Source organism: Puma concolor, chromosome A1, assembly GCF_028749965.1.
Source record: "Puma concolor isolate L17-30 chromosome A1, mPumCon1.1.hap2, whole genome shotgun sequence".
In the NCBI taxonomy this organism is placed as follows: domain Eukaryota; kingdom Metazoa; phylum Chordata; class Mammalia; order Carnivora; family Felidae; genus Puma; species Puma concolor.
The window spans coordinates 46,944,373-46,968,731 of NC_141667.1; the positions used below are offsets into that span (position 1 = coordinate 46,944,373).

Genomic DNA, 24,359 nt, shown 5'->3' on the forward strand with positions numbered 1-24,359 from the left:
TATACTCTGCTGTGGTCTGGACACCGTGCCAGGTAGTGAGGCCACCAAGAGGCATAACTTGCAGCCTCTGAGCATCAGAGACTGATAATAGTAACTCCCATGCAGGCTACCTTTGCCCAACACAGTTTTAAGTACCTTACATAAAAGGTTTTCTTAGTTTTCGCAGCAACCCAATGGTGTACACACTGTGATATCTCCATTTTATAGAGGAAGACACTAAGCACCATGGAGAGGAAATGTCACACCCAAGGTCACATAGTTGGTCACTGATGGAACTGTGATTGGCCTGCAGGGTCCTGAGCCTTCACCACTAACCTTGACTCCATACACCCAAAGGTCATTTAGAATACAGTGAGATCTGTTTCTGGTAACTGCAGGTAAAAGTTCCATGTGAACACATAGGAGAGCAAATTAACCCAGATGGGCAGGGTGGGTGGAGCAGGAAAGGCTTACTCAAGGAGGGAATCGTCACCTAAGTCTTTGGAGGTGAGTGGGGTAATTTAGCCAGGCAGGCAAAGGGCTGGGTGTAGAATGGGGAGCATAGGGATTTTCTGTGGAGGGGAAGCACAGTCCCAGAAAGGGGAAGACAGCATGGTGTGTTGAGGGCCTTCCAAGTTCAGTGTTGCTGGCCCCTAGTAAGTAAAGCCAGGAGTGGGCCTGGCAGAGGCTAGCGTATAGGTGGGGCCAGGTCCATGGACTAGACTCTACCCGGTGGTTGCCAGAGACATGAAGGGCGTTGGGCAGAGAAGTCTTGTGACCAGATTTGCTTTCTGATGGGACCAAGAGTTGGAAGAGATCCAGGAGGTCATTTTGTCAATTGCTGTCAGATGTCTGCATGCGAGGGCAGATGACACAGAGGAGCTCCCAGGACAGGACTCGTGAGGCCAGAGCACTCCAAGCATGGGACGTGACTCGGCAGGCTCAGCTAGTTGTTTAGCTGGTGTTTGGGTCTGTAGTTCTGCTTCATTCAATGTGTCATTCATCCATCGGATTTTGACTGAATGCTGAACGTGCCCAGGCTGGCTCTCTGCTAAGCACTTGACATTCCAGGAGGAAAGGACATGGTCTCTGCCCTTGAGGCCAGCTGGACCACTAGGCAGATAATTCCAGGGCAGTGGGATGCCAGCAGTCGGTGGAGTGGGCATTGGGCCCTGAGAGCATAGTAGAGGAAGCACAGTCTCCCTGCTGCTGCCTCTCTCCTTGCCCCCTCCCCACCTCACTCCCAGCCTTAAGAAGAAAACGATTTTTAACACTTATTTATTTTTGAGAGACAGAGCGTGAGCAGGGGAGGGGCAGAGAGAGAGGGGGACACAGAATCTGAAGCAGGCTTCAGGCTCTGAGCTGTCAGCACAGAGCCCGACACGGAGCTCGAACTCACAAACCACGAGCTCATGACCTGAGCTGAAGTCGAACGTTTAACCGACTGAGCCACCCAGGCGCCCCACTCCCAGCCTTGTAAAGCCACAGACTTGCCTGGATTTGAGTCCCAGCTCTGCCCTTTACTAGCTGTGTGATGTTGGGAGTTACTGAAACTCTTTGTGTCCTCTGTTTTAAAATGAGCACGGTAGTAGTATCTGCCTCAACAGATAGCCATCAGGATTAAATTAGTTCACGTCCACAAAGCAGTCAGGATAGTGCTTTGGCATACAAGAAGTGCTCCATAGATGCTCTTATTACTTTAGGTCCAGAATCCCTCTGCCTAAACCCTCTGTACAAGGCACATTTTAGGTTTCAGAATTACGTTAGTCAGGGTTCAATCAGGTGAGAGAAACCGCCCAGTTATCTAAACACTGAAAGCTTAATATAAAGAATTATGAACTCTGACAAGAGATTGCAGTAATGAAGGAGTGACTGCTGTGAAGTAACGAGTGCTCTAAATATAGCTTATAGAATGTGGGGATAGCAGATGTAGGAGCAGTGGCTCCCCCTAGGGCTCAGGTAGAGCACCAAGGAGCACCCTCATCCCGGTTGCAATGGAATTCGAAAGGAAGATCCTCCCTCCTGGGGCTGAGATGGAGCACTCGTAGAAGAGGCCCCCAGACAGAGATCTTGACTTCGTTGGGGAGGGCACAGCTGTGCTTCGCGAATGGTAGAGAAGCAGCTGTGGTGCCACGCCAGTGATGGGTGCCGGGGACAGCTCTCTGTGGTGAGGCGCCTCCCAGAAGGCAGTCGGCTACAATACCACGGGAGTGGGTAACACGGGGAGGCTGCTGGCGGCTTGGTGCCATTGCACACTGTGGCCGGACGATAGAAACGTTGTGTTTGTGGCTCTGGCTGGCCCTGTGCCAGAGACGTGGTCATCAGGCTAACGTGAGTTCGCTCCTCGGTGAGTCACAGACAGAAACTAGACCAGGTGGCGTGGTCACGCAAAGGAAACTTTATTTGCAGCAAATAAGGAGATCACGGGGAATAACTTCCAAAGCCGTGAGCCCCCAGGCAAGGGCGAATGGGTTGCTTTCACTCAAGGTTAGGGTGACTATTCATCGTTATGTAGAGGCGAACGTAAGGTCATGCCTATATGTACGTTGTACGCTATGTAAGTGCGTCTTGTGCTCCTCCTTGGGCAGAGATTTTAGTGTCAAGGGAGCTGCATGGGTCACTCCACAGTCCGTCTGTACAGGTACAGGTCAGAGGTTAGGCTCAAACTGGTCTGTGTGGTCTGGGCCTCCAGAGCCCTTCGTCCAGGCAGTTGTCATTGCTTGAGAGGTGGCTTTGGTTTCCATCACCGGATGCTATGCCTCTTGGGTCTTTTGCCTGAATGAAGAGAGAAGCTGCAAAAAAGAGCGTAAGGAAAAGTGTAGGACAGAGGTTGGTAGGTCCAAGCAGGTGAGCAGTAAAGGTCAGGTGTCGGGGTCCAGCTGGTAACAAAGTCATCTGTGCTGCCTGCCTGGCACATGTACCAGAACCAGGATAGAAAACATACAGGAAAACCCTTTCCTCCCACAGTGTCTCTCTTGCATCTTCGACCTGTCACTGTGACTACTATTAACATCATGTTGTCTAGCGAGGGAGAAAATGTTTAAAGGGCCCAGATCTATTTTTGCACAGCAGACAGGGAAGGTGCATTTGTGGTTGGGAGGCAATAAACTGGTCAGGGGCACAAGAATCTTTCTGATTTAGGGAAGTTGATGCAGTGCATATATTATATTATGTAATAGCCCCAGTGGGGTCTATGGGTAGCTCTCCATAACCAGAACATACTATTTTTTTTTTTCCTGTGGCAAAAATGTAAGAATATTCATGCTAAGTGGATAAAGAGCATAAGTAGCTTCGTGTCCATTCAGGCCAGGTTTTGTCACCAAATGAGTTATAAAAAAAAAAAAAAGTTACAGAAAAAGCTTTTGGATCCTGAAATCGAGGCTAAGGGATGGTTGTGTCATGTGTTTTCATTACCTTTCTCCACACAGCAGCCAGAGGGGTCTTTTGGAAAATGTCCATTATGCCACTGGCTAAGGTAAAGACTAAACTTCACTTCAGGCCCCCTCCCAACACTCCCCTCCCTGCCACCCCTGCCCTCCATTCGTACTGACCTTGAACAAGCCATCTTGTTACCTGGAGTGTTCTTCCAGTCTCCCTGCCACACAAACACACATGCACATGCACACACACATGCACAAATGGCTCGGCTAACACCGCCTCACGCTTCGGATCTCAGCTCAGGTGTCTTAACCTCAGGATAGCCTTCTGACCATCTTTCCCCCCACCCCCCAGCCCTCATCCTGGTTCAGGCCTTTTTTCTTTAACACATATCTTAGTTTGTGATCACACAAACTTATAATTAGTGTGATTAGTTGATCACTGTGTCACCCTCTGAAACGGTGAGTGCCATGAGGTTGGTGGCTATGTCTGTTTTTCCCCCCTCGTTATTTTATCCCCAGTGCTTTACACAATGCCTGACATACAACATATTTGATCAAGGAGAAAATGAATGGACAGTCTTGGATTAGATCCCAAACCAGGCCAAAAAGAATTAGCTATAAAGGACATTACGGAAACTTAGGAACTGTGGATGAGCTGTTAGTATTGTATCAGTGTTAAATTTCCTGACTTTGGTATCCTTATTTTAGGAAATACATGCTAAAGAATTTAGGAGTAAGGGGTTATATGCCTTCACCTTTCTCTCAAATGTTTCAGGACAAAAAAAAAAAAAATTGAAGTTTAGATAGCTGAGAGAGAGAATGATGAAACATGTAACAACAAACATGGATGAAAGATATATAGGAGTTCATCATGCTGTTCTTGTATCTTTTCTCTAACTTCAAAGTTACTTCACAATAAGATATTGTAAAGAATTCAGTGAATAGAAACAAATGAACAAAAGGGAAAGGGGATGCTAGGAGGAGTGCTCTCCGAAGGGCTTGGTCACTCTGGGGAGCTCTGAGGAGGCTGTGTGGCTGGAGCATGGCCCTGGGATTGGGGAGGGATCAGCTGGGGGTGGGGAAGGATTGGCTGGAGCTGGGTCCCTCATCTGGGCCGCAGGCCTGTGTGTTTTGAGGGGGTGAAGCACTGAGCTGTTCGGCCAGCCTTAGCCTGAGTACTCCACATTCCCTCTCCTCTTCCCTATGGTGATTACTGAGCCAAAGCCCGAGTGGGTGAAGCCAGCCCATCTTGGGTCTTCCGTCTGATTTCTCTTTTAGTTTAATAATAGGGAAGCTCTCATCCAAGTATGAGGATTACTCCTCCTACCTGAAAACTACAACTTCCCTGTTGTCTGTTTGTTGTTAAGCCCACCACATGGTTCCTGTATGGGTTATATGTGGCTGTATAGCGGATTATCCCAAAATGTGGTAGCTTAACACAGTGTTTATTACCTTGTGGTTTCTGTGGGTCAGGAATCTAGGCTCAGCTGGGTGGCTCTGGCTCATGGTGGGTCTCTCATGAGATTACAGTCAAGATGTTGGCCAGCTCTGGAGTCATCTGAGGTCTTGACTGGGGCTAGGGGATCTGCTTTCAAGAAGGCTCACTCTCATGGCTGTTGCAGGAGGCCTCAGTTTCTCAACGCCTGGACCTCTCTGTAAGGAAGCTTGAGTGTCATTACCACGTGGCAGCTAGCTTACCCCAGAACGAGTGATCTGAGAGTGAGAGCAAGCAGGAAGTCACAGTTCCTTGTGTGACCTAGTCTCAGAAGTTGCACATTGTCGTGTATGCTTTGCTCTGTTAGTTGGATGTGAGTCACTAAGTTTAGCAGACCCCACCTCTTGAAGGGAGGAGTGTGAAAGAACTTGGGCACATTTTAAAACCACCACAGCTCCTGAGGGCCTACCGCGTGCTGGGCACTAGAGGTGGTTCAGGGGATCCAAGGCATGGACCACCGTCTGCCCTCCAGAAGTTTACATCTGCTTGGGGAGGTGAGACATGCTCGGAAATTGGTCATGAGAACCAAGATACTCCGTGGCAAGCTAAGTCCGAATGGGTAACCCAAGGGAGCTCTTTGGAACGCCTGAGCTGGGCCTTCGCAGATAAGCAGCTCCTACTTTGGCTCTTGACCCTGATCATGGCACTGTCATACAATGATAATGAATACTGATGGTAGCACTTGAGCATTTTCACCGTGGTGGGCGCTGTGCCAAGGGGGACCGCCTCGTGGCGCATCTCCATTTGTGAGTAGCATTCCTTGGAATCGTGCAGTAGGACAGCCCTGGTGCCAAGTGCTTCATTTCTGTAATCTCATTTATGCTTTGAATTGCCCTGTGGGATTGCTATTATTATCCCCATTTTACAGATTATGCAAGTAAAGTTTAGAAAAATTAAGTGACTTATGTAAGATCCTACAGCTAGTAAGTGGCAGAGGGCTTAAGACCACAGGCCCCTGTAGGTTTAACTTCCAGCTTCTGTACTTTCAGAGCTTTAGAGTCCTGAGTAACTGACTTTAACCTCTCTGCGTGTCTGTTACCTCCTCTGTAACATGCATATAAAACTGCTTAATGTTCCCAGTGTAGTGCCTGGCGTGTGGTAAGCATTAACTACTGCTGCTGTTATCAGCTCACAGGCAAACACACAGCTGTGCTGTCCCCTCAAGTTCTTTGCTTTAGTTTGTTATAAAGGGTTGAAATGGGAGAAGCATGTGGTAACTACAGCCGCCCTCTTCATGTGCAGGGTTTACAAATTTTCAAGGACAAAGAACTTGTCCAGGCTGAACATGCAGTGCGTCTTTAGTGACTGATTCTGCCATTTCCAGTGTCTGCTTTCTTCCATGAAGATGTGGATGCTTCGAGGGACACCTGCCCAATCCCTCCTCTGCACAGGCCCAGACGGTGGCCAAGCTGGGTTTTAGGAAGCTGAACGTGAGTTGGCAACTTTCTTTGGAAGTGCTTTCCCCGTTGAGAGGCGAGGAGCACCGGACTGAATGCCAGTTAGGATATAAGCCTGTGCCGTGGGCCCTTGAGCCAACTACTAAACCTTCCTGGGCTCCGAGGGCCTTCCCTCCAGGGTTGTCCGTCAGAAAGAAGATGGAGAAAGTGTGTTTTGAAAACCGTGACACTCTGGTGCAAGGCTCTGGGCCTCTTCATTCCCTTCCAACCATTTGAGAAATTGTGGCTTCTTTAAGCAATTGCTATACTGAAAGGCCGTGTGATGGGAGTCACTCCTACCCACACCCTCTTTACTAAAACATTTTTGAGCAAAATCAGTTTCGATTTGAATTCTGAGGATCAAATCAGCCTCTAAACAAAATCAAGGACCAGGTGGTGCTCTTTTTGAAAATTCAAACCCCATAACCAACTTGGGGGACTTATCTTTTGAAATTAATCTTTTTTTCTTCTTTTAATGAATGGGCATTTGTCGACTGCGCCAGTTCATTATGGAATTCATCCGAATGTTTCATTCACTGTGATCTCAGAGGCAGTGTGTGCTCACTCACCACCCGTGGGAATGACAGAACCCACTTCGAAAAAGAAAAAAAAATCTTCCTCCCTTCATTTCCTCACTTTAGACTAAAACACTTCCTTTTTTAAACTTAAAAAAGGGGACTAATTTTCTCTTGTTAAAATTCGGATATGCATGAGCCTTTTTTTTTTTTTTTTTTTTTTTTTGCAAAATTATTGCACATCTCTGTATATTCATTACCCAAGGAGGTTATGAGTAAGCCCTCCCTGGATCCTCTGGTGGCGCAAAGTGATGGGAGGGGGTTCAGTCAGTTATCTGTATAAGAGGCTTGCTCTCAGTGTCTCTCCTCCATTTTCCCATTGTTAGACTGTACTTACCAGAAGACAGAAAGAGGAGAGGTTGAGGGAAGAGGAGGAGGAGGAGGAGGAGAAATGTCAGAGAGAAGCCTGGAGCTGTCAGCTCTCTAGCTGTCTGACCTCAGAACAATTGCTTAAACTCAGAGCCCGGTCCCACCTTTAAAATGGGGATAATGACAGTAATAGCTGTGTTGCAGGGCTGTGGCGATGATTATCTGAGAAAATCTGTGCGGGAAAAGTGCTTTTGTAAATGCCATTATACCGTTATTGGTACTGAGATATGATTGCGCACATGTATAACTTGTACGGGTTTTTAAATATAAGTTTTACAAGGGTTGCTTTTATTTTTAGACGCAGTTTGAGTTGGAAGGGAATCTTAGGAATCCTTTAGTATGCCGTCTCACCGTGGGGGAGGAACCCCCTCTGTGGCAGCCTTTGGCTTGAATAGCTCCAGGGATGGGGAGGTCACCACTTCTCCCTCTTCTTTCTCCCAATCATCCCAGTTTTGTTCTTCAAGCTATAGGACATGCCAGTGGTTTTCTTTTCCCTAAGATAGACAGCAAAAGAATAATGTCGTGGTTAAAAATGAGTAAGCATGCCGTGGCATGCGTTATGCAGATCTGCTGTCTGTACACTTTGTGGCTGGAGGTATGTCAGCCAGTCTCCAAAGTATTTGAATTGCTTGTTTGGGGGATCTGGTATTCTCCATACCAGAAGCTCCTGAGTTATCAGGACTGAGCCTGCAGCCCCAGAGCAGGAAGACGACCTGGCAGGGCCCTCTTAGTTCTGTGTGCCTGAATGCCTTTCTCTTTTTCAACTGGTGTGGTTGTTTTGTTTTCTTTGTTTTAGCTATAGGTAGATACGGATTTATCTCAGAAGGTATAGTCTGGCCGCAATTGTTTCCTTCTCTTCTTCTTCTCCTCACTTCCCCTTCTGAAAGGGGAAGCCCGGGGTCAGCACTTGGTGGAAAGCCTGTTTACTTTACGCCTGCTCCTGCCCCTGGGGTTTTCATTCCTCCCCGTGCAAGATGTAATGGTGAGGAGGCCGAAGCTGGGGCTGGAAAGACCTCAGACACCATCCTGGTGAACACTTTACAGACTGTCTCTGAAGGTCTTCAGGGATTCTGTAAACGTGGTTTCACCTTGTGTTGACTCTTTTTAAACTACAATAATAGAAAACATGTTTTTGAATCACTTACATGTATTATGTACTACATTTTTACATGTTGGAGGTCACCAGTTTATTCTTCCAGCATCTGTTTAATTGAAGAGAATCCTGAAATTATAGGGCAGGCTGTGTTAAAAAAAAAAAAAAAATACATCTACTTATTCATCAAGTGTATCTGCTATTTATTATATCAAAAAAGTTTTCTCAGCATTGAGTAACTAAAGCAAAAGAGAGAAACAGTACTTTGAGGCAGATGTAAGCTGTAAGCTCTTGTCTCTCACTCCTGAGGTCAGATTATGTTTATCAGAAAACCACATTGTCCTCATTGGTTGACTTTACACTAAGGACATATTATTGGTTTGAAAAGTTAAAATGTATAATAACAAAATGCAACTGAGTAATAAAAGGCTTCACTCACTGAAAACCTACCACCCTTTCACAGAACACATCCGTTAGAGTAGTTGGGACCCTCTTCTAGTCCATCATTGCTTACCTCTTAAATTATGCCCCAGGTCATTTAGGTAACATGATATTTGCATAGAAGAAGGCCTACTGGCAACTCTATTTTTATTTTCATGTTTATGTCTGAGCACCTGCTTTTTACTTGTGAGTGGACCCTGGCAGATTTTTCACTTCTAGATTTTGTTGATCCATGACCTGTGCTCATGAGTGAGAAATTCTTCTTCTGCCCAATCCCAGATAGTCATGCTTTTATTATAAGCCCATAACATTTTACCCCCTGTCCCATTTTTTCCCCCATGTGCTTAGAGGCCTCTTGGGCAATGTGCCCATAAAAATCAGTCCAGCGCTGTGGAACACCTAGAATGATACAGAGATCACCCCTCACCCCTAAGCCTCCTTGAAGCCAAGCAGCCCCCATTTCCTTCCTGTTCACTCACTGGATGTCTTTTCTGCCTCTCAGTCTGTCTGGCAGAGCTCTGTGACCCCACTCCTGTTGTTCCCCTTTTTTGTGAACCACAGTGGCTTCAGCCTGAAGTCCTCGATGCTGATGGATCCCAAGATTTGGTTAGAACCCTGTCCTTTGTGGAAAATGAGGGTATCACCCCACCTTCCCTGCTCACAGAGTGTGTTGTAAGGGCAGGGGGGCAGTGCTGGTCGTGGAGTGCTTGTTGCCATGGGAATCCGAGGTTCTGCTGCCTCTTCCCGGTGGAACTGGTGTCTGTGCACTGCGCCAGCCCTGTCTGCTGCTATGTTCCCTTCTCTCTCATCCCAAGAAGGCAGGTAGTAAAGGAGATAGAGGGAGTCCCAGCTTGCCGTGCTGCTGTCCCTTCCTCCTCCTCCTCCTCCTCCTCCTCCTCCTCCTTCTTCTTTTTTTATTTTTTTATTTTTTTAATTTTTTTTTTCAACGTTTATTTATTTTTTTGGGACAGAGAGAGATAGAGCATGAATGGGGGAGGGGCAGAGAGAGAGGGAGACACAGAATCGGAAACAGGCTCCAGGCTCTGAGCCATCAGCCCAGAGCCTGACGCGGGGCTCGAACTCACGGACCGTGAGATCGTGACCTGGCTGAAGTCGGACGCTTAACCGACTGCGCCACCCAGGCGCCCCCCTCTTCTTTTTTTAAAGTTTTATTTATTTCTTTATTGAGGGGCAGAGAGACTGAGAGCACACCAGCTGGGGAAGGGCGGAGAGAGAGGGGGAGAGAGAGACTCCTAAGCAGGTTCCATGCTGTCAGCACGGAGCCCATCAGCGGGACTTAAATTCACAAACCATGAGATCATGACCTGAGCTGAACTCACGAGTTGGACAGTTAGCCTACTGAACCACCCAGGCGCCCCTTACCTTCTAAGTGCAGTAAAATCAGGGAAGGGTCCTACACATACACACAGAGCGAGCACATCCCTCCTTTCCCTGTATTCAAAATAAATCTGGGGAAGCAGCCTCTCCCTCAAACACCAGCCCCGCCTCAAGCAAAACAGGCTCAGCAGTCAGAAAGGCCTAGATTTGAATCACTGTGTCACTTGTCATCGTTGTGTGAAACTTAACCGTCTTGGGCCTTCGTTTTCCCACGTGGGAAACGGAGAGAATGGTCACCAACCGCATACACCAACTGCTGGAGATTCATTGTGAGACTGTCACTTTGTTAGGGCTTAAAAATAGCTATTAATTCTTTGGTGATAGTAGTGTCTAGAGGCTGGTTTCCCTTCTGCAAGTAAGCTGGGCGGTTTAACTGACCCGACGGGCCCCAGATGGACATGTCAGGAGTGGGGAAGAGGAAAAGGAACACTCTGTGTGGTTTGCCCCACCCCCTCCTCCTGGCTCCCTTCCACACCCCAGCACCCCAGCCGCCATCCCCTGTTCCATCAGGAGCAGGGTTACTCCCACTGCCCAAGAGCTGCGCGGCGCCAGCCTTCTCGGCGTGGGCATTTTCAGCCCAGATGACATTTCCTCACAGGCTTGCGGCATCTTCCCCTCCCCACCTCGTAGTCCCCCTCATTTCAGAAGCCCTCTGGGGACTTCAAGATGAAACACTTCCACCCTGGGTAGATCGTTTTCATCGAATTCTCCAGCTTGTGGTCTCCACTGTTGAGGAGAGACATTTTAATTAATTACAGGCCCCATGGGCTCAGGGATCAATAGCAGTAAAGAGCTGTGGAATGAATTCCTAGCCTCTGCTCCGTTTCCCACTGTCTCTGCACCCTTGCACCAGGTGCACAAGCCCTGTGGGCCTCAGTCGCCTGTTCTCTGCAATGGGAGTGCCTATTTCCCAGGAGTGCTGGGAGCCCCCGCAGCAAGGTGTGGGGATCAAAAGTGTTGAAAACTGTAGTGTGCTGGCCACAGGTACATTATTACTAAGAGCGTCTGTGTATTCCCAAGGGGCAAGCATGAGGGATGTTTCTCTTCAGAGTCATTTCTTCCTCTTGTTCCTTGATACCTTAAGACCAGCTGGCAGGTTCCGTCTCCCTTTCTGAGTGTGAGAGAAGCAAGCAGCCCAGAAAGAATTAGGCAGGTGGGTATGTGGGTGGAGTGTGGGTTCCTCCAGTGAGGAAAAGTGATCATACAAGTGGGACCTGGGATAAGAAGTCAAAAGCCTCAGCTTTTCCCTGGGAATTGGGGTCTCCAGCTGTTCTGACATTCACTACACTGACCACCTCTAGCCCTGAGCCTTCACAGCCAAGAAAGAAGCCTTGTTTATTCCAGACTCTGCTTCCTTCTTCCTGTTTTCTTCTTGCAGCGTATTCTGCACACAGCAGCCCAGGTGATCTTTCTAAAACACAAGTCTGATCATGTTCCTTTCCTGCTTAGAACCCTTCCATGGCTGCCTGTAGCCTTGAGGCTAAAATCCAGAATTCTTGGTGTCGCTGTTTGGGCCCTTATGACCTGGCCCCTGCCACCTTCTCCGGTGTCCATTTCCGGCTCTCCCTCCAGTCCCCTCCGGTCTAAGCCAGAGCCCATCCACTCTGGCTCTGGTTCTCAGGCCTTGAGCATGCTACCAGTTTGGGCTTTCCAAAGCCAGTTCCTCTACATGCTACTGAAGGCTCTGCTGAGACGTCACCTCCCCCAGTAAACCTTCCCTGACCACCCTGCCTTCCTCAGTCTGGGTGGGTTCCCATGGCAGCCTGTGCATTTATGGGTGTTATGGCCCCAGCCACATCCCAGGACCCACATCCATTTCCGTGGAAACCTCTCCTTGTCTACCACCCCCATCCCTGCATGAGCTCCTTGAGACCCAGGCCTGTGTGACTGGTTTACCATCATACCCCCATGGCCCTAGCACGCCTCCTGCCACAGAGTGCATGCCAAATAATGGGATGGAGGGGCGCCTGGGTGGTGCAGTCGGTTAAACGTCCGACTTCAGCCAGGTCACGATCTCACGGTCCGGGAGTTCGAGCCCCGTGTCAGGCTCTGGGCTGATGGCTCAGAGCCTGGAGCCTGTTTCCGATTCTGTGTCTCCCTCTCTCTCTGCCCCTCCCCCGTTCATGCTCTGTCTCTCTCTGTCCCAAAAAGAAATAAACGTTGAAAAAAAAAAAATAAATAATGGGATGGAGAAATGGCTTGGGATGTTATCGTTAGATGAGAAGCCTGGGGGGGGATCAGAGTCGCCTGGGCACTTGTCAGCACCAGCTTCCTGGCCTCATCCCACCCTCCAGGATGCAGAATTTCTGCGGGTCTGCCAGGGAATCTGTATGTGCACACCCAAGTGGTTCTCATGCAGATTTGAGGACCTCTCAGTGATCTCCTTCAAGCCTGGCATTTTGCAAAACAGGAAAGCTAGATCCAGAGACAGATATAGTAAGTGATTTCTGTAGATCTCAATCTCTCTCTCTCTCTCTCTCTCTCTTTCACATGCATACACACACACACACACACACACACACACACACACTTCTTTAAGACATAAAAAAGAAAGAAAATAAAGGCCCAGTGCTTTTTCTACTCCTGAAATGTTGATCTTCAAGAAACCCACAGGAAGCACAGGAGAGAGAATTTTTGTTTTTGTCTTTGTTCTGCCCTGAGGTCTGAACTAGGGAATTTTGGCATATTTTTTCATTTCCTTTCCATAAAAAGTATGCAACCTCAGAATATGGGGTACTTATTTTTAAAATTCAAAACAATTACTTTCACTCCAAGACTTATGTAATTTTTTGCAATGTTGGAAATCCCTGATGTTTCATTTTTCTGGTTCAGAAATGATTTGTAGAGAGTATGAATTATCCTGCCTGATGCCACGAGGTCTATTTTTATCCATATGAGGATGTTGAGACTAAACCCGACAGAACATATTTACCATTGCTTATAGTACTCGGTGATGCTGCCTCTCTTTAGAGCTTGCCAGAGAGAAACCATGTAGGAACATGTGTTCATAATTAATTTGACCTGCTTAGTAGGACAAAATGGGGAGGAAGGATCCACCAGCTCCACATGTGGCAGAGATAAAGTGGAACGTGCTCAGAGGAAAGTGCTGGAATGCCAAGGGTTGAGGAAATGTTTCTAAAGGGAAGGGCTAAAGACACTGGACGTTTAGGTTTTCATAGAAGGACCAGTGGCTGTGTCTGAAAGGCTTGAATGGCAGGGAGAGAGCATGAAAGGAAAGCGGAACCCTGGCCTGAGGGTGGGAGAGACCTTCCGTTTGAAGGTGTAAGCAAGAGCATCCTCCAAGGTGATGGATGAGTTTCTCATCAAGAGAAGTGTTTCAGGTGGGGGCCATCTTACAGGCCTGTCACCCAGTGTCCTGGGTGAGGGGTAGTCTGGACCAGGTGAAGTCCAAGTGCCCTTCTCACTGATCTGAGAGCAGACTCCAACGCCCACGGGCCCCAGCCTGTGACATAAGTGAGTGAAGGGTTCTGTGGCTGGGGCTGTGGGCAAGTGGGAAGGGGTTTGTTCCTTCCTCAGCTCCAGCTGTTGCTTGGGAATGCGGGTCCAATCAGGCCAGGTCTTTGGGTTTTTTCAAGAAAAGTTAGATTTCTAGATTTTTTTTTTTAATGTGGACTCTCCTGAGTTTTAAATATTGTGTGAGCTAAATAAAGCCATCTGTGCCCGCTGGGTCTTGGCCATGGCCTGCCAGTCTGACCCCTCTGTTCCAAGAATCTCAGGTTTGTGTGCACCTCAGGCTTTCAGGCAGGGGTGAAATGAGTGAGGTGGGCAGGGTAGGGATTATCTCTCCACCCAACAGATGGGGAAACGAGGACGCCTGGAAGTACAAGGTAATAGCAGACGAGGGCTAAGGCAACAAAGAGGGCAATGAGTTTCTTCCCTGCTCGTTCCAGTGACATTTCATTTTTAAGCTTTTCTTTTAAAATAATGTTGGATAAAGGGTGCACTGGGAGTGCTCAGTATTTCTTGGGGGTAGGGCCAGAGCAGGGGATTCGGCCTCCCCGAGTCACTTTCCCTTCCCCTCCCTGCACTGCTCCTGGAGCACCTCTTGCACTGAGGTGTCTGCGAATGCCCGCCCCCCCCCCACCCCCCACCCTGGGGTTGTGCCTGCTCAGCCTGCACACCCATGCCTGGAGCCATGCAAAAGCTCTGCCTCTGCTTTTCCCCAAGGATCTGGGACATCCAGCCATACCTGAAATCTCCCATTACAGCTCTCTTCTTGGGTGAAGGCTCCACAGGCACCCAGGAAGCTCTTTGAAAATGCACACAGGAAAAGAAAAAAGGCCACAGGAATGCAACCTGACAACTGTCTCAGCCTCCAAGTGTTGGATTGCCATGGACTCAGCCGCTGAGTAAATTAGCTTTGCCACGAAGGCAACCACAGAACGCTGGTCCTATCCAAGCCACATTTATGGTGCTCCCCGCTGCGATTTGAGGCCTGTCTGCCGAACTTCCTGCCTCTTGGCCTTCCCGCCGCTCTTTGTGCTGAGGCCATGCTTCCAAGAGCAGCTTTCAGACCAACTTTAGGTTTTGCTTACTTTGCCGGTGAACATCCTGCTCGTTTTATTTTGTGGTTGGTTTTCATAAGGAAAAAAAAATTTTTAAGTACATATTTTTCAGACAACTGTGTTGAGGGGTATTTGAGATACAATAAATTGCACACTTTTGAAAGTGTGTAACTTAATCCATTTTAACATATGTATAACTTTGTGAGACTACCATCGAAATCATAATAAACATTTCTATCATCCCCGGAGGGTTCTTTGTGCCCTTTTGTGTTTTTAATATTTTTAATTTTTATTTTATTTTTGAAAGAGAGAGAGAGAGAGAGAGCACGAGCCCCAGTGGGGGAAGAGGAGAGAGAGAGGGAGACCACAAGATCCGAATCAGGCTCCAGGCTCAGAGCTGTCAGCACTGGGGGAGTCTGACTGGGGGCTCAAACTCACAAACCCTGAGGTCATGCATAACCTGAGCAGAAGTTAGATGCTTAACTGACTGGGCCACTCAGGCACCCCTCTTTGTGCCCTTTTGTAACTAGTCCTTCCCTCTGTCTCCATGCAGTCACTGACCTGCTTTCTTTCTAGATGAGCCTGTGTTTTCTAGAAATTGCATAGACCTTCACCCAATGTGTGTTCCTCTTTGCCTGCTTTTTTCACCAAGCAAGATGATAATTGAGATTCCTCCATGTCCTCCTGTGTATCAGCAGCTTGTTTCATTTTATTGTTGAGCAGTTTCCCATTATGTGTCTGTTCCGTCATTTGTTTATCCGTTCTCGTGTTGGTGGACATTTCGGTTGTTTCTAGCTTTTGGCTCGTACAAATAAAGTTGCTACGAACATTTGTGTACAGGTCTGGGGTTTTGTTTCACTTGGGTGGATAGGTACCTCCAGAAACAGTGTATTGGCTAGGTGGTATGGTAGGCGTATGTTTAATTTTTTAAGAAGCTGCCAAATTGTCGGGGCGCCTGGGTGGCGCAGTCGGTTAAGCGTCCGACTTCAGCCAGGTCACGATCTCGCGGTCCGCGAGTTCGAGCCCCGCGTCGGGCTCTGGGCTGATGGCTCAGAGCCTGGAGCCTGTTTCCGATTCTGTGTCTCCCTCTCTCTCTCTGCCCCTCCCCCGTTCATGCTCTGTCTCTCTCTGTCCCAAAAATAAATAAATGTTGAAAAAAAAAATTAAAAAAAAAAAAAAAAATTAAAAAAAAAAAAAAAGAAGCTGCCAAATTGTTTTCCAAAGTGGTTGTATCGCTTTGAGTGCCCACGTCAGCCTGTGAGAGTTCCAGTTGCTCGGCGTCCTTGACAACACTTGGAATGATCAGTCTTCAATTTTAGCTCTTCTGTGGGGTGTGCAATATTCACACCTCCTGACACGACATTTGCGTGCTGTCACGAAGAACCTGTCTTCATGGGTTTGTTGGCTATTTTGTATCTTTTGTGAAGTGCCTGTTAAAATCTTCTGCCAGTTTTCATTCATTTGGGTTGTTTGTCTTTATGGAATTTTAAGAGTTTTAAAAATATATTCTGTAATACAAGTCTTTTGTCTGATACATGTTTTGGGAATGTATTCTCCCGGTCCGTGGCTGTTTTCCTAATAAGGTGTCAGTATTGTGGAGTAAAATCTGGAGCATATGGGGTTTCCAGGGACATGAAAGCCATTGAATATTAAACAAATGCAATAAACCTTAAGAATCCTGTAGAACCCAAACTTGGTACCAACATGATTGAGAGTGTATTTAATAACATTACCTCTTGGTTTAGAAATTATTTTACATAATTTGAGAAAAGCACTGTGTGCGGCACCATACTAGGTATTAGAAGAGATGGAAGGAAATGTAGAAACATCATGAGATGTGGATACTCTTCTTAGGGGGCTCACATCCATGGAAGAGTGAGCATATACACGTATTCTGATGACAGTAATTACTGTGTATACTATATGCTTGATTGGCATGATCTCATTTAATGTCCAGAACAACCCTCTAATATAGATTTTCCCCATTTTGCAGATGAAGAAACTGAGGCTTAGAGGAGCTAAGTAACTTCCCCAGAGCATACAGCTATGATATGGCAGATATGGATTCAATCTCACTTCTGTCTGACTTCAAAGTCCATGTACTTAACCGTTAGACTAACTGCCTTCCAGGTAGAGCATAAGCTAAGATGTGTTGAGAATCATACGAGAGTTATAAACAGAGTGTTATGGAGCAAGAAGTGAAAAAATTTATTTTTGGTTCTGTACCAGAAAGCACCATCGAGGTGTTAACATCCAAGTTGGGCCTTGAGGAGTGTTTACAACCTCAGTAACAAAGATGGCAGAAGAGGAATGGCAGTTGAAGGGAACAGCATGAGCAAGGATGTAGAAGAGGTTAGAAGGGTCATGGGACCTATTGACCAAAGTCCAGTATTCTTCAGGGGGAAAGGTACAAGAAAAGGTCTTGAAAATCAACTCCAAGGGCCTCAAAAATCAGGCTGAGTAGTTTGAACTGGATTCCACAAGGCAGTTGGGACCCACTGAAACATCTGAGAAAGGAGGATTGGGGGCAAGTGATATGCTGGCTCTGTATGGTGATGGGATAGAGTCTGGATGGACAAGGACATAGAAGAGGGACAAAGGGCAGTGGAGGGCCTTGTGATGCTACTATAGGTAACAAGGGCCTCAACTAGGGTATTAGTCATAGAAATGGACAGGAGGGAATACATAATATAATTCAAAACTAGAAGCTACCTCCTGTACATGATTTTTTATTCTGCCGACTTTTCCATAAGCCGGGACTAATTTGACCCAGTCCCCTTTCTGTCACTTCCTTTCTTTTCCATCTGTATTTCTCATGCTTCATTGCTCCCAGACAGTGGCCAGGGAGAAGAGAGAAACCCAATTTGTCCTGTCTGTAATTTGTTGGCTAATTCTGATAAATGAAGTGGTGCCTGGAGAAGGCTGAGTCTTTTGGCCAAAATGAAGTTTTATATTATTCATACATTTATTCATTCAGCTAACCAGATTCATTCATTTACCATTCCGATGGGTTTTTTTCCAATACCATCAAGCAGTTCTCCAGTTCTCAGTGGATGCTACTGGGTGTCTTACAAATTTGACTCCGTTCTGACACTGTCAGCCGCAAGTTAGCATCAGACCCCACAGGCTAAGGGCTCAGTCCCATAAGACTGCCCCCATTTCAGATGCCAATCACAAGTCCAGTTCCCCTGGGTTTCTGATCACCGGCTATCAATCAGAGGGTTCCACCACTCCCTCTTCAGGTGTGATTAATTTGCTAGAACTTGGAGAAATATTTACTTACGTTTACCGGTTGATTATAAGGGGTGTTATAATTTACGGTAATGTTACGTTTACAGGTTGATTATAAGGGCTGTTCATCTGGTGAACAGCCAGATGAAGAGGTGCATAGGGTGAGAGGTCCAGAAGGGTCCTGAGTACAGGAGCTTCTGTCACAGTGGAACTGGGGTGTTCTACTCTTCCTTCATGTTTACCAACCCAGAAGCTCATCACATCCTTTTATTCAAGAGTTTTTGTATATCTTAATCTGCAACCCAGCCCCCTGCCCCTTCTGGTGACCAGCCCCATCCTCAGGCTATCCGGGGGTCCCACCCTACGTCACCTTATTAGCATAAACTCACCTGTGCTCAAAAGGGGCTCCCTTTGATTTATGAATGACAAAAGGCACTCCTGCCACTCTGGAAATTCCAAGGGTTTTCAGAGATTTGTGCCAGGAACTTGGGACTGAGACCAGATATATTTTTTTATTATGCCATCCATGCTTCCAAACATTTGTTTATTTACTTACCAAACTCAGTCATTTGATATCTATCAAAAGTGGAAATATGTGCCAGACGCTATGGTAGGCTCACAGTGTGTAGCATCGAACAGCCTCCCTCTACAGAAGTTCACCTTTTAGTGGAGGCTTTTTCCTGCTGTCTTCAGGCATTTCTTTTTGTCTCACGTTTTTATGTTTCTTCCTCCTCTTCTCTCCTGACTTCTTTGGGAATTGTTTCTCATTTTGCTTTTTCCCTCTATTCTGCTATAAAAGTTCAGTATTCTGTTTCTACATTTTGAATAGTTAGCTAAGAAAATTTAACGTGTATTCTTGAATCTAAAATTAATCAATATACTTACCCTACTCCCAGCCAGTACACCTCACCTTTGATCACCCCCTCTTCTGATTTCACACTACTGTTGTCATGTATTTTAGTGATTGTTATTACTATTATTGAGTATAGTTGACACACAGTGTTATGTTTCAGGTGTACAACTTAGTGATTCAACAGGTTTATACATCATGTTATCACTACAAGTATACCTACCATCTGTCCGCTTATATCACTATCACATTGATATTGTGTGTAATGATATTGACTGTGTTCCTTATGTTTAATTATTATTTTTAATTCCATAAGACTGTACTCTTACTGTTTTATATAGGCCTTCCGAATGGAATCACTTTCCTTTTGCCTGAAGCATATTGTTTTACATTTCTTTGAGGGTATTTTAAGAGCGAACTCTAGGTTTTGCTTGCTAATATCTTTATTTTGCTCCTGTTCTTTCTGGGTATACAATTCCAGTTTGACCGTTTTTTACCTTCAGTATATTCAATACATTATTCTACTGCCTTCCAGGTTTAATATAAGTGTTGAGAAGCCAGGGGTAGTATAATGATTATTCTTTTATATTAAATCTGTCTTTTCTCTGGCTACTTTTAAGATTAAAAAAAAAGATTTTATCTCTTTTTGGTCTGCAGTTTCACTATAATGTAGATTTTTATTTTTTATTTATTTTTTTTTTTAAATTTTTTTTTTTTTTCAACGTTTATTTATTTTTGGGACAGAGAGAGACAGAGCATGAACGGGCGAGGGGCAGAGAGAGAGGGAGACACAGAATCGGAAACAGGCTCCAGGCTCTGAGCCATCAGCCCAGAGCCCGACGCGGGGCTCGAACTCACGGACCGCGAGATCGTGACCTGGTTGAAGTCGGACGCTCAACCGACTGCGCCACCCAGGCGCCCCTAATGTAGATTTTTAAAAGCAGCTTTATTGACGTATAATTGGCATATAGTAAATTGCATATACATAATTTGGTAACTTTTGGCATCTGTATATACCTGTGACACTGTCATGTCAAGATAATGAACATACCCCAATGTTTCCTTGTATCCCTTTGTATTGTATAACCCCTTCTTCCTGTCCCTCCTGCCTTCCTCTAGTTCCCAGGCAACTACTGATCTATTTCCTGTTGCTATAGACTAGTTTGTATTTTCTGGAATTTTACACAAATGGAGTCATACCGTATGTACTCTTTTTCAAGTCTGGCTTCTTTCATGGAGCGTGATTATTTTGAGATTCATTCTTGTTGTAGCGTTATCAATAGTTTCTTCCTTTTTTAATGGTCAGTAGTGTTCTTTTGTATGACCATACCACTGTTTGTTTGTCTATTTACCTGTTGGTAGATATTTGGGTTGTTTCCAGTTTGGGCTTAGTACAAAGTTTTTGAGTTTTAATGTACAAGTCTTTGTGTGGGTGTATGCTTTCTTTTCTCTTGGGCAAATACATAGGAGTGGAACGACTGGGTTATGTTAGGTGTATATTTAACTTTTTAAAAATTGTGGTGGTAACATTTTATGTTCCCAGCAGCAGTGTATGAGTGTTTCCATTTCTTCTTCAGTTCCATCAACACTTGGTATGATCAATCTTTTCAATTTTAGCCTTTCTAATTGGTGTGTGCTGGTATCTCATTGTGGTTTTAATTTGTATTTCTCCGGTGACCAGTGATGTTGAGCATCTTTTAATGTACTTATCTGCCCTCTGTATATCTTCTTGATGATGTGTCTGCTGATATCTTTTGCCCATTCTTTAAAAATTGGGTTGTTTGGCTTCTTGTTATTGAATTTTGAGAGTTCTTTATGTTCTGGAAAGAAGTCCTTTATGAGTATTTATTCCACTCTGCAGCTTATCTTTTTATTCTCTTAACAGTGTCTTTTGAAGAGCAGAAGTTATAAATTTTGTTTCAGTTTGGTTTATCAATTTGTTCTTATATTGATTATGTTTTCGGTGTCATATCTAAGAAATCTGCCTAACCCAAGGTCACAAAGTTTTTGTTGTGGTTTTGTTTCCTTCTAGAATTTTTATAAGTTTAGGTTTTACAATTAGACCTGTGATCCATTTTGAGTTAATTTTTATATGTAGTGTAAAATGTGGATCTTCTTTTCCTCCTCTTCTCCTCCTCCTCCTCCTCCTCCTCCTCCTTCTGTTTCTCCTTCTCCTATCTTTTTGCATATTGACATCCAGTGGTTACATTATCATTAGTTGAGTAGACTGTCATTTCTCCACTTAATTGCCTTTGCATTTGTGTTAAAAATAAGTTGCCCATATATGTGTGGGTCTGTATCAGTACCCTCTGTTCTGTTTCATTGATCTATTGTTTTTCTTTATGCCACTACCACACCATCTTGATTACTGTCACTTTATAATATGTCTTGAAATAAGGTGTTAGTTATCCAACTTTGTTCTTTTCCAAAGTTGTTTTGGCAATTCTAGGTGCTTTGCATTTCCAGGTGAGTTTGAAAATCCTAATTTCTATGAAAAAACCTGTTGGGACTTTTATTGGGATTACATTGGCCCATAGGTCAGTTTTAGAGTAGACATCTTAACAATAGTCTTTTGACATATGTAGATTGTATAGCTTCATTGATTTAGTTTTTTGTTTATCTTAGTAGTGTTTTGTAGTTTTTAGTCTTTACATCTTTTTCAGAGTTATCCAAAGGATTTGATCATTTTTAATGATTTCATAAACGGTATTTTGAAAATTTCAGTTTGGAGTTGTTAATTGCTAATATATTGAAATACAGTTATTTGCATATTGATCGTGTCTCCTGTAATCTTGCCAAACTCGTTTACTAGTTCTAGTAGCTTTTTTTGTAGGTTCTATTAGATTTTCTACATAGGCAATCATGTCCTTTGCAAATAAAGACATTTTTACTTATTTCTTTCCAATCTAGATGACTTTTTTCCCTTGCCTTATAGCACTGGCTAGAACCTCCAGTATATTGTTGAATAGAGGTGGCAAGAGCATCTTTGTGCTGTTTCTGCTCCAAGGATGAAAGTATTCAGTCTTAATGGTGACAGATGCGATGCTAGCTGTAGGTTTTGTTGTAAATGTCCTTTATTGGGTTGAGATAGTTTCCTTGTATTTCTGGTTTCTTGAAAGTCTTTATTAGGAATAGATGTTGGATTTTGTCAAAAACTTTTTCTGCATTTATTGAGATAATTATTTGTTATTTCTTTTTTGATTTGTTAATATAGTGGATTACAGTGATAGATTTTTGAATGCTAAAGCAACTTTGTATTCCCAGGATAAACTCCACTGGTCATGATTTATTATCCTTTTTATGTATTGTTGGATTTGATTTGCCAAAATTTTATTTAGAATTTTTATATCGGTTTTGAAGAGGAAATTTGTGTATAGTTTTCTTTAGTGTCTTTGTCTGGTTTTAGTATTAATATATATATTTTAATCCTGTGTGGATTAGGATTAGCTTTGTGGAATCTTCAATTATTATCTCTTTTCAAGAGATTTCTCAGTCTTTACCTCCTTAGTATTTCCATTGCCCCATTTGGTCTTTCCTTTCCTATTTCACACATTTTTTTAGACCTTTACACTCTATTTTCCATGTCTCTTAACTTCTTTTTTTCCCCCTTTATTCCTTTTTTATTTTAGAGAGAAAGAGAGGTGAGGGGAGAGGGGCCCTACATGGGGCTCCATCCCAGAACTCTGGGATCATAATCTGAGCCGAAATCAAGAGTCAGACGCTCAACTGACTGAACCACCCAGGCGCCCCCATGTCTCTTATCTTTTTTCATATCTTCCTTATTCTTCCTTACCAGTGCTGCTTTCTGATTACCTCAGAATTCCTTTCTAGTTCATCAGTTCATTTTGAGATCTAGTTAGGCTACTGTTTTACCTTCCCACTGAGTTTTTTTTTTTCTCCTATTGTTAGAGTTGTAAAAGTTGTATTTGGATTTTTTAAAAATCTGCTCATTCTTTTTCATAGCCTCATTTAATATTTTTAATCCTTTGTATTTATGAAAGCATGATTAAACACATTCCATATCTGGTAATTTAAGGGTTTTTTTGGTGGGTCCGGTTTTGCTGCCCCCCCCCCCCCCCCGCTTTTCTGGTTCCTCTTTTCTTTATATATTTTATATATTTGTTTGGTTTTGCTTATATCTCTTGACACTCTTTTCTGTTGGGGTTCTTTGAGGCCTGGGCAAAGGTGTGTTCTTCCAGAAAAGATTGGCATTTGGTTCTGCTACATACCTAGTGGGGCCCCTTTATACTTAATTCTCAGCTTGAAGTTTTTCAGACTCCTAGGTATTCTGATTAGGGACCACAAACCTGTATGAGAGGTGGCTTGTGGTAACAGATTCTCAAGAGAGATTCCCTACCACCTAGTTTACTCATTGCCAAAAGTTAAGCCAATTTTGTGGTTTGTTTCTAACTTGTTCTTATACTAAGGATGTCTCAGCTGTCCGTGAGTGGTGATGTAGAGTGGATCTCTTTCAAGCTTCCCACCTGGCATGGACTTTGACTTTGTTCCCTGTGTCCTGTGTTCTAAGAGGATGCGCAGATCAACATTTGCATTAAACCTGGTTGTGTGAAGGCCCTCAGACAGACAGACAGACATACATACATACATACATACATACATAAGGTAGTTTCAGATGTCCATTCACCTCTGAGTTCCTATTTTCATTTTGGTTTTGGTTTCTGATTATGTTTTGCTTTCTTGCAAGTTTATTAATTGATTTAAAATATGTGATTTTGTTTTTGTTGTTGCTTTTTTTTCTCTTTCTAGTTGCTTTTAGTTAGTGGTTCTGTCAGAGTATCCAGTCCACCATACTACTGGAGATGGAAGCTGAGCCTCAAACTATTTATGTTGTGGTTGTTAAAAATGGTTTCTTCTGTGGAATCAATTGCATTCGTGTCAGTTTTTGTTGCTTCCGTTGGTAAAGACTAGAGAACCAGGGGATGAAGGTTTTTACTTTTCCTATATTGCTGATCTGTACACTGTGGTATTACAACCACCTAATGAATTCCCGGGCTCTACACATTTTCCTTTTACTAAATCATCTATGCCAACAGAGTTGAGGTTTTGTTTTAGTATGATTAAAATGCCTACACTCCACAACATCTAGAGTCTGTCCTTTATTATGTACTCTCATACTATTCTCTAGCTCTCTTTTAGATTATTTTTTTGATTTAAAGCTATATGATTGTTTGTATTGATGATGGATTAAAATCTATCCCTCCTGCTAAAAATATAAGTTCTGTGAGATCAGGGACCAGGACCACCTTACTCCCCACTGTATTCCTGTTTCCTAGCGTAGTGCCTGACACAAAGAATACTCAATAAACAAAATGCATGAATGAATGGCAGGGTATGTCAGGATACACCGAGGAAGCAGAAATTTGCAATGACTCAGTTTTAGCTCAGCAGCCATTTGTGGAGCCCCTACTTTGTCATTCTCCATGCCAGACACATTTGGAGGGTACAAAGGTGGGTGAAACAGGAGTCTCACCCTTAAGGAACCCAGAGTCCAGTGGAGGAAAGGCAGTGTTTACATTGTTAGAATTTCCCAGTTCAAAGGAATTTGCCTAGACTATGTTGGGCGTA

The 24,359-nt window shown here is 44.5% G+C and overlaps 1 protein-coding gene across 2 annotated transcripts in view; it reads left to right on the forward strand.

The window, feature by feature from the left end:
• Positions 1-24,359, forward strand: part of GALNT10 (polypeptide N-acetylgalactosaminyltransferase 10) — a 226,692-nt gene that overhangs the window by 14,611 nt on the left and 187,722 nt on the right. The window contains exon 1 of one of the 2 annotated variants that reach the window (XM_086700365.1): positions 6,179-6,284. The exons of the other annotated variant lie outside the window; for it this stretch is intronic. The gene's annotated coding sequence lies outside the window, so the exon portion shown is untranslated. Of the gene's footprint in view, positions 1-6,178; positions 6,285-24,359 lie in introns of those variants that run through there. 2 annotated transcript variants of the gene reach the window in all.